Genomic DNA, 10,582 nt, shown 5'->3' on the forward strand with positions numbered 1-10,582 from the left:
TGCATTGGCAGGAGGGTTCTTTACTACTGAGCCACCTGAGAAGCCCTTTACTAATGTCTTTAGCATCTGCTTTCTTCCGGGGTCACTGGGGAATGAGGACTGGCTGTGGGTGGGGATTGAGTCTTGGGTGAAAGGAGAGAGACATCATCTCTGTGCAGAGATGAAGGCATGAGCTGTCCTTCTGTCCCATGGTTCATCTGTCTGTCCCAAGGCATTCAGGCCTTCATGGAAACATGGGTATACATGCTTCGGAAAGGGCACAAAGGTGCCGTGGAATCCTGCAACTCCAGGGGTGGTAGCGACGACCCAAGTCTGAGGACAAAGAGGAGTTGGAAACCCAGCATTCCAGAGAGAACCGTGGAGAACAGGAATGTGACTCCTCCCTCAGCGTTTACACTGAGGAAGAAGAGGCAGCTTAGCAGGCTGAGCATCACCCAGCACCACCCCCACTCCAGTCTGTATAAACCAAAGACTGAGGGGCAGGGAGGATGAAGAGTCATCAGAGGCTGGGTGGGGGTGAAGGTAGAGTGAAAGTGTTTCCACGTCTCTTGGAAGTCGAGGGAGAGGGGTGCTCAGGCAGTAGAGGGTGGGTTTGGGGCTGCTGTCCTGTGCCCTTCAAAGCAGGGGAGAGAGGCGGGTGGAGAGATGGCGTGGGCGCATGCGTGTGCGTGACGGCGCATCACGGACCCTCGCCACTCGGCAGAGCCGGCGGGTGTGAGGCCCCAGTGGGTGAGGACATGGCAGGCACGTGGGCGGGGAGGGGGCAGTTCTCCGGGTGCTGCAAGAGGTCAAAGACAGAGCTCAGAGAACTCAATTCCAGTTGCAAAAGAGAGCAACTGGGGACCTGACTCACAGCAAGCACCCAAAGCTAGTCAGTATCAGCTGCTCCTGCTAAGTCGCTTCAGTCGTGTCCGACTCTGTGCAGCCCCATAGACGGCAGCCCACCAGGCTCCCCCGTCCCTGGGATTCTCCAGGCAAGAACACTGGAGTGGCTTGCCATTTCCTTCTCCAATGCATGAAAGCTAAAGTACTGTTTCTCAAACTTCTGTACCACTGTTCCCTCAAGGGACCTTTTCTGGTTATTTTCCTCCTACTCAGTACCTTCCCTTCCCTGCCCATGAATTCTTATGATTATTTTTTAGAATTTTTACAATTTATTTGGCTGCATTGGGTCTCAGATGTGGCACGTGGAATCTTTGGTGGGTTGCGTGGCCTCAGCAGTTCTGGCCTTGCAGCATGTAGTATCTTAGCTTCCTGATCCGGGTCGAACCCACTTACCCTACCTTGCGAGGGGGATTTTATACCACTGGACCACCAGGGAAGTTCCCCCTCCCCCGCCACCATGGCATTTTAATACAACAGACATACTCTGTATCTGTCTATGTGTGTAGCCCTTTGGAAGACCATAAACCACTATAAGACTTTTTGGTTCCCCCAGAACTACATTTTTCACGTCTTTGGGAACAATTGTTGCCCCTGTGGAGAACGCATGAGCACAGGTCTCATCACTCACAGAGTGAGAAAGCCTGTCTCATGCATCAGCCCTACAAAGTTAGGTTCATTATCTTGCTGGAGCAAAGGAGACCACACACACTCCAGAGGAAGCGTGGGGCATCTCACAAATGAAGAGACTGGGTTCTTAGAGGTTTGGGATGAGGGTGACCTTTAGGTGATGTTTTGATGACACCGTATTTGATAGGCTCAAAGCGCAGCAGGCCTGGATGGAAAGAGGTCAATTTCAGGGCTGCGCCAAGAAGCAGACCCAGGGTCTTATTTCTCTGGAAAACACAAAATAAAGATAAAGGTGGAATTTTGTGTCTGAAAACTCACGTGACGCTCTGGAGGCTGAAAAGCCAGGCTGCTTCTCTGTGTCACAGGCTCCTGCCCAGTGCCTCTAGGCAGCAGTGGAATGTTCCATTCTCACTGAGGGGATTTCAAACAGCCATGTGTCTGAGAGTCTGTGATTTTAATTTTTTCTTTTGGCCATGCCACACTGTTTGCTGGATCTTAGTTCCCTGACCAGGGATTGAACCTGGGCCCCGGACCACTGGACTGCCAGTGAATTCCCAGTCTGTGATTTTAAGAATTAGATTTCTTAGCAGTAAAATTTTGTTAATTAACAAAACAAGTTTTTAAAGGCTTACAAAAGGGAGTCACTGGTGGCCATAAGGGTAGGAAACTTTCCTTCCTAGAAGGAAAGGTCACCCTCTCCCTAACCCCAGAAAGACCTGGGGCAGTGCAACCCAGAGGGATGAAAGGAAGAGTAGGCTTGACTCATCTCAGTCATAGGTTCCCAAGCGTCAGCTCGTAGGGGAATGGGAGGAGGCTGGGAGCTTTAAATTGCCAAGTGTGGCCAGAAATCTAGGGAAGCCACCGAAGAAGTCATGAGGAAACTGGCCAAGATGGTTCACTGCGGCCTGACTGAAGGCAGCGAGTGGTGAAACCACTGCAGCTCAGACTGCCCATGAACCTGTGTCAGTCAGAGGAGGGCAGAGGGCCAGACAGGGAGCAGGGAGGAAGCCAGGCCTTTTGCTGAGCTGAATACATCACCTGTGACCAGAGCCTGTGGACAGTTTAGCAAGTAGCCTCCCACTGTGTGTCTGTGCCTGGTGGGACCAGGGAAGCTGTGATGCAAAGCAGGAGAGGTAAGTCTGCTTCCCCTGAACCCTGGGATGGGGCAAAAACTAGACCCGATTGTGTTTGGGGGAGCAGGGAGGTGGGAGGTGAAGAACAGATTGGGGAGGGAGAGTAGGAGTAAGAAGCCTGGGAGTCTGCAGAACTAGTTGCAAGAATCATCCAAAAGGAGAAAGCAGAGCAGCAATAAAAAGTAGCAAGTGACATGGAAGAAGAGTTAGGCCATTGATTCTGGGAGAGGAGAATCAGAGGTGGAAGACAGAGTCTTGGGTGGGGGAACAAATAGAGTGAAATAATGTGAGAGTGCTCAATTTTTCCCTTCCTATCTCTGACATGATACCTCAGGTTGAAAAAAAAAAAAGGCCCAAGAAATACAGGTAGTTGTGGCCCCTAAAATCATGAAGAGAAGTGGGAAACCTTCTGACTTCCCTTTAAGGCCAGTTCTGAAAAACCACATGGAGGGAGATCAAGGTATCAAGATGGTGGTCCATGTTCTGGGAAAAGGATGGTGGGGTCGCATACCAGAAGAAGAATGGGCTAGAAGGAATGAAATCTGATAAATACTGTTGGAAGTGGGAAGGGCCATGGAGTTGACTCCCATGGAGGGGTGGAACTAGGGGACAGGACATGTTACAAAACAGGAAACAGGGTATTAGAAATATTTTTGGAAAAGAGTGATTTCACTGCATTCAGACTAGTAAGAGCACTAAATTAATTATCCCCTGTTGCAGATCGCCCAGCCCCAGGGGGTGATTCACAATTAAAACTAGTCATGACAATCTTGTTCCCTTTTATGGGTGACTGGTCTCAGGATGGACACATGACCCATTTTGAGCCAAAAAATGGTAAGAAGTCTGCTGAAGGTCTCTGGGAAAGACTTTCCTCCTTATTAAAGGAGATAGATGCGTGAGGAATAGCCCTCTCCCTTCCTGATTTGGAAACTTTTATGTGAAGATGTGATACTTGGAGCTACAGCAGCCCTTTGGGGGCCATAAGACCACATACTTGAAGAACAAATGTAATAAGTTAAAGGTGGCGGAGAAGAAGGATGGAACAAGCCTGGGTCCTTGCTGAGCTTGTTGAGCTGGGATCACCACCTCCAAACACCCTATGGTTGACTTGCTATAGGCAAGATATTTTCTAACTTGCAGCCAAACGTATCTTAACTCTAATGGATAAGCCTGTACCCCAAAGCATCCTGTATCCTATTGGAACCTATCCAATGACGTCTTCTCTTATTTTAAATTATTTTATGATCCTGGAATTTCTAAACTCTGTTTGCTTTGTAGGAGCTATGAAATCTTAGTGTTTATTCTACCTATTACGAGTGGACTCAGGGGAGATTTCTTATGGTTCCAGTCAGTAGCTCTGGCATCAAGATATTGGGATCCCCCTTGTTTAGAAAGAGGCTTTTGAGAGCTGACTGGGGCTGCATGGACTCAGCACTATGAGACAAAGAGCAAAACTTTGACAAAGATGGACACTTTCTAAGGTTGAATATCATCTGACTGACAGTCTCAACTGCAAGCTCTCCTCCTTTTACTGATGAAATTTCCCAAGCTTATTATGGGATTTAAAAAATACATATATTGGAGTATAGCTGATATACTAACAATGTTGTGCTGCTTTCTACTGTACAACACAGTGAATCAGTTACACATAAATATATATCAACTAATAATGTGTTAGTTTCTGCTGTACAGCAAAGTGAATCAGTTATACATACACATGTATCAACTCTTTTTAAAGATTCTTTCCCTATGTAGGTCATTACAAAGTATTAAGTAGAGTTCCCTGTGCTATACAGTAGGTTCTTATTAGTTATCTATTTTTGTATATCTGTTGTTATTGTTTAGTTGCTAAGTCATGTCTGAGTCTTTTGCGACCCCATGGACTATAGCTCCCCAGGCTTCACTGTCCATGGGATTTCCCAGGCAAGAATGCCTGAATGTGTTGCTATTTCCTTCTCCAGGGGATCTTCCCAACCAGGGATAGAACCCATGTCTCCTGCTTGACAGAAGGATTCTTTACCACTGAGCCACCTGGAAAGCCCATTTTATAGTAGTGTGTGTATGTCCATCCCAATTTTCCAGTTTGTCCCCATCTCTTAATTACAGTAACCATACGTTTGTTTTGTACCTCTGTAACTCCACTTGCTTTGTAGATAAGTGCATTTGTACTTTTTTTTTAGATTCCACATATAAGTGATGTCATGCAATATTTCTCCTTCTCTATCTGACTCACTTCACTCAGTATGACAATCTCTAGGTCTATCCATGTTGCTGCAAAAGGCATTATTTCATTCTTTTTCACAGCTGAGTAATATTCTATTGTATATATCTGCCATATCATCGTTATCCATTCCTCTGTCAAGGGACATTTAGGTTGCTTCCATATCTTGGCTATTGTAAATAGTGCTATGATGAGTATTGGGGTTCATGTACCCTTTCAAACCATGTTTTTCTCTGGATATATATCCAGGAGTGGAATTGCTGGATTAAAATGGTAGCTCTATTTTTAGTTTCTTAAGGAACCTCCATACTGTTCTCCAATATGGAATCTTGGTTGCAGTGAAAACAAGACAGTGTTGAATGAGCAGGGTGGAGATCATGATGGATACTGCCCTATAGAAGGGTACTTGGCCTTGCGTATGTTCTTGGAAACAGGAGAGCTACGCAGTCTTTGTGTCCATAAAGTCACCATCACACATACTCTGCCCATATGAAGATGAGGATATGTGTTCCTGGATGCATAATTTACTTGTAATTGATATGCAGTCATGGGCTTGCGGTTCACTGATTCGCTTGTCCCCTCCCCCTTTCTAATAATTGTTTTCTAGTGGTTCTCTTTGCTTAGAGCACAACCCTCTCTTCCTAACACCATAGAAGCCTCCACTGAAATTACTCCTTGTTTGCTTATCCTTTGGAAAACAATCAGATTATTTGCTGTAAATTAAGAGGTCAGCCAGAAAAAAAGATGTAAGCAGAAAAGCTCACTGCAGAGTGAACCGAACAAACAGGCCAGCAAGCTCCTGCCGCTGCACGCAGATGGCAAGCCAACCAACCTGGTGAGGAATCGCCCAGCTCCGTGAGACAAGAAGCACAGGAGGGCTTTGGAGACAAGACCTCTGAGGTTATGAGCAGCGGTGTCCTCCCAGCTATTACTCGAGAAGATGAGAGCATCCTGTCCAAACAAAGACTGCATGCAAATATTCAGGGCAACTTTAATTCATAATAGCCCCAAATTGGACGTGGCCCAGGTGTCCATCCAAAGAGAATGGATTTTAAAGCTGTGATGTAGCCGTGCAATGGGACACTACTTGGCAGTAAAAAGTAACAAACTGGTCACATGGGTAACAGGATACCCTCTGACTGTGACACTGTGATTTATAATGAATACATATTTGGTCTTCATCCCCATTTCTGGCACAGAATTCTTAAAATCCTTAGAATTTCCTAAGTGATGAGAGCAATAAAGCTATCTTTTGTTATGCTAATAAGGTGACTTTCGATGGATGAGGGCTGACTGTGCGTGGAACCAACTATGTGATTGGAGGATTGAAACTTTCAGTTCTACCCCTGCTGACCTCCAGGGACTAGAGGGAGGCTGGGGGTTGAATCAGTCACCTATGGCCAAAGATTTAATCAATCATGCCTATGGAAGCCTCCATAAAAACCCAAAGGGATGGACTTTGGAGAGCTTCTAGGTTGGTGAACACATGGAGACTTGGGAAAAGTGGTGTGCTGGGAGTGGATGTGGAAGTGACCCACTACCTCTGGGTAGATGGGGTCAGAATTGAGTTGAATTATAGGACACTCAGCAGTACTGGGAGAGTGGCTTGGTGGTGCAGAGGAAATGACACCCCAGCTTGGAGTTGGTACCAGAACCCCTTTAAGTGACAAAAAAACGTATCAGTGGTTGTCAGGGACTGGGGATGGGACTGGGAGGGGATTGGCTGAGAGGACACCAGAGGGACATTTTATGGTGTTGGATTTGGATGGGAGTTACACAGATCTATCAAAACTTAGTGAACTCTTTGATTACAGTGACTACTGGGACTTCCCTGGTGCTCCAGTGGTTAGGAATCCACCTTGCAATGCAGGGAACTTAGGTTCGATCCCTGGCTGGGATCTGAGATCTCACATACTGAGGAGTGACTAAGCCTGCACACGGTAACTACTGAGCCGGTGTGCTCTGGGGCCAGGGCACCACAACTAGAGTCCATGGGCTGCAACAAAAGATCCCACATGATGCAACAAAGATGCCATGTGCCACAACTAAGAGCCGATGCAGACAAATAAATAAATGAATCTTTTTAAAAAGGGCTAATATGCAAATTAAGCTTCAGTCAAAAACAGTTGACTGAAAATGTGACACCTCACCTCAGGTGCCTTTGATTGGTTGTACATACCATTGTGTGGCTCAGCTGGTAAAGAATCTGCCTGCAATGCAGGAGATCTGGGTTCAATCCCTGGGTTGGGAAGGTGCCCTGGAGAAAGGAAAGGCTACCCACTTAAGTATTCTGACCTGGAGAATTCCACGGACTACAGTCCATGGGGTTGCAAAGAGTCGGACACAACTGAGCAACTTTAACTTTCACTTTCACCATTGTCGAGAAAATCCTCCCAAGTTTCAATAATCCAAGCAAGTCTCTGCTTTTGTTGGACCACTCTGCAGAAATTGGGACAGCTGTGGAACCACCGAAGTTACACAAAAGGGCAGAAACCATAGCTCAAAACAGTAATAAATAGCAACCAGCTCTCAGTACTGGACATTCGTAGGGAGTGTTGTTCAGTTGCTCAGTCGTGTCTGATTCTTTGTAACCCCATGGACTGCAGCACGCCAGACTTCCCTGCCCTTCACTATCTCCTGGAGTTTGCTCAGACTCATGTCCATTGAGTTGATGATGCCATCCAACCATCTCATTCTCTCTCCCCCTTCTCCTCCTGCCCTCAATCTTTCCCAACATCAGGGTCTTTCCTAGTGAGTCGGCTCTTCGCATCAGGTGGCCAAAGTATTGGCCACTGTAGGGAGTAAGTAGTAGGGACTATGGCTGAGTGGAGAGTCCACGGCTCATCTGAACTCAATTCCTGTCTAGTTATCATGCAGGGCAGTGGGCTCCATGCTGCCATACCTTCTAGTTTTTCAAGTTGGAAATACAGCTATTTAAATTGCTGTTTTGAGGGCTTCCCTGGTGGTCCAGTGGTTAAGATCCACCTTGCAATGCAGGAGATATGGGGTCGATCCCTGGCTGGGGAATTAAGATCCCACATGACTTGGAGCAACTAAGTCTGCCCACCACAGCTAGAGAGCCTGTGATCCCAAGTGCTGCAACCAAGACCCAACATAGCCAAATTAAAAAAAAAAAAATTACTGTTTCTGAAATTTTATATTCTTTTAAGCTGATAACCAATTCAAAATGTGAAAGGACTGTGTGTGGTGAAAACAAAACAGATCTGAGGCTGGTGGCCTGGCTCCTGGGCTTCCAGTCGGTGGCCTCTGCTGCAGAGAATGTTGGGGATGGACAGGTAGGGAGGAAAGCAGGAGGAAGCAATGCTCAGAGAGAATTTTGCCTAGATCTGAGGGCAGAACATCACAAAGACGACCACTGACTTTCTAAAACCATTCTTACCAGCCCCTCGTTCTCATTTAGAAGTTCCTGTTCACACCACCAGCCCTCCTCCCAGGGAAGGCCCCTGGAGGACACAGTCAGGCAGAGGAGACGCGATCCTAATACCCCACCATCCCCTGATCCCTCCATCTCGACCCCGGCTCCTCTTCCTGCCCTGACTCTCCCAAAAACATTGTTCTGGAAGGCTCTTCCCCTTTGCCCTTGCTCTATACCCTCTTCCCAGGTGTTCTAGTTCATCACCGCGTCAATCATTGCTGACTCCCAAATCTCCAGCCCCAGACTCCTGTGTACCCAACTGTGCCCAGGGAGCATCCCCGCTTCCCAAGTCCAAAACTGAACTCCTCACCGCCTCCCCCCCCAGATCTGGCCCCACCACCCAGCCTATCCCACCTCTGTAAATGGTGAACTCTACTTTTCTGCCCATGCCAGACACCCAGGCATCATTTTTTAAAGAAACAATTTAATTTTTTTCTGTTAAAAAATAATCATACTATAAAAAGGAATTTTTTTCAGGGAGAGATGTACATACAGTTCTGTGAATTTTACACACACAGGTTCCTCTAACTACCACCACGATCAAGATAAAGAGCAGTCAGAGTCACATCTTCCCCTCAGCCCTAACTGATGACAGCTGCAGACCTAATCCCTGTCATCAGTGTCACTTTTTCTGGACTGTCACACAAATGATACCCTGTAGGTTATAGTTTTTAACCTTTGAGACTGGCTTTTCCACTCAGCATAAGGCCTTTGATACTCATCTCATTTGATACTATCATGGTTTGTTTTCTTTTTTCGCTGAGTACTCTGTTCCACTGTATGACTACACCACAACCTGCTTATTCGTACACCCCATGAAGGACATTGAGTTGTTTCAGCTTAGGGCAGTTAAGACTGCGGTGGTTTGGTGAGTCCAGAACCTGACAGAGGAGGACAGGAGGCTGGCAACTCAGGATGAACTCGGTGTTCGAGTCCAGAGGCCATCTGCTGGAAAACCAGGAAGAGCTATGGAGCAGATGAGGTCTGGTGGAGAATTCCCTCTTGCTGAGGGGAGGTCAACCTTCTGTTCTATTCAGGTCTTCAACTGATTGGAAGAGGCCCACCCACATTAACAAAAGGACAGTTGCTTTACTCAAAGTCTACCAATTTAAACCTAAATATCACTCCAAAATATCCTCCCAGAAACATCTAGAACAATGTTTGATCAAATATATATAGGAGCACTGTGGTCCAGAAAAGTGGAACATAAAATTAAACATCATAATCAGTACTATTTTAATTTTTTGGATGAAAATTGAGGTAGAGAATATTATATTATATACAGTAATTTGTTTTTTTATCTACCTATACTTGTTTTTTTTTCTTATTTGATTTGTAGAAGCTCTTTGAATGCTAGTACATAAACCCTTTTTACGTATGTAGATAGTCTTGTTAACGATATTTTTTTCCACAGCTTTATAGTTTTATGTGCTCATATTTGTCATTTCTTTGATGACTTCTGTGTTTATATCACACTAGGAAAAAGTCATCTCATTTACAAAGCTTAAAAACTGTAGGGTTTCCCTGGTGGTCCAGTGGTTAAGAATCCGTCTGCCAGTGCAGGGAACGTGGGTTTGATCACTTCTCCCAGAATATTCCACATGCCTCTGGGCGACTAAGTCCCGAGTGCCACGACTGCTGAGCCTGTGTGCCTACAGCCTATGCTCTAAACAAGAGCAGCCACGTCAATGAGAAGCCCAAAGCACTGCCAAGAAGGAGTAGCCCCGCTCACCACAACTAGAGAGAGCTTGCAGGCAACAAGGAAAACCCAGTGCAGCCAGGAAATAAACTTAAAACCTATATAAGATCTATGCAACTTCTCTATAATATTTGCAAAAGAAAAAAACCCCACAAAACTCTCCGCACCACGTTATTTCAACCTTTATCCAAAAATGTAAAAAATGTGTAGTTCTGAGTATCCGATACTGACCTCCAACCTCATAAGCAAGTGGAGAGAGAGGGTCAGGATAGAAGAAGGTCAGAGCGCCTCCCCTTCCTGGAGCAAAGAGAAGCTACGGGTATGGCACAGGATGAGAACACCAGGGCCCGATGGAGAATGGGACCCTCTTTCTCCTGTCACCAGACTAAGACCTCGCCCACTCCACCCCACGGCTGTCCATCCTCTTCAACAGAGAACACACAAAATTATCGAAACTTGTACAGGAACACGGAACATGGTTCAGGCTGCAAGCAGCTAGCTGACCAGGAGGACTAGAGCTTATCCCCCTGCTTCTTGGCAGGCAGGATGGTGAACAGCTCAGCTTCCTCCTCCTCACTCCC

This window comes from Ovis canadensis, chromosome 14, assembly GCF_042477335.2.
Source record: "Ovis canadensis isolate MfBH-ARS-UI-01 breed Bighorn chromosome 14, ARS-UI_OviCan_v2, whole genome shotgun sequence".
Lineage (NCBI taxonomy): Eukaryota > Metazoa > Chordata > Mammalia > Artiodactyla > Bovidae > Ovis > Ovis canadensis.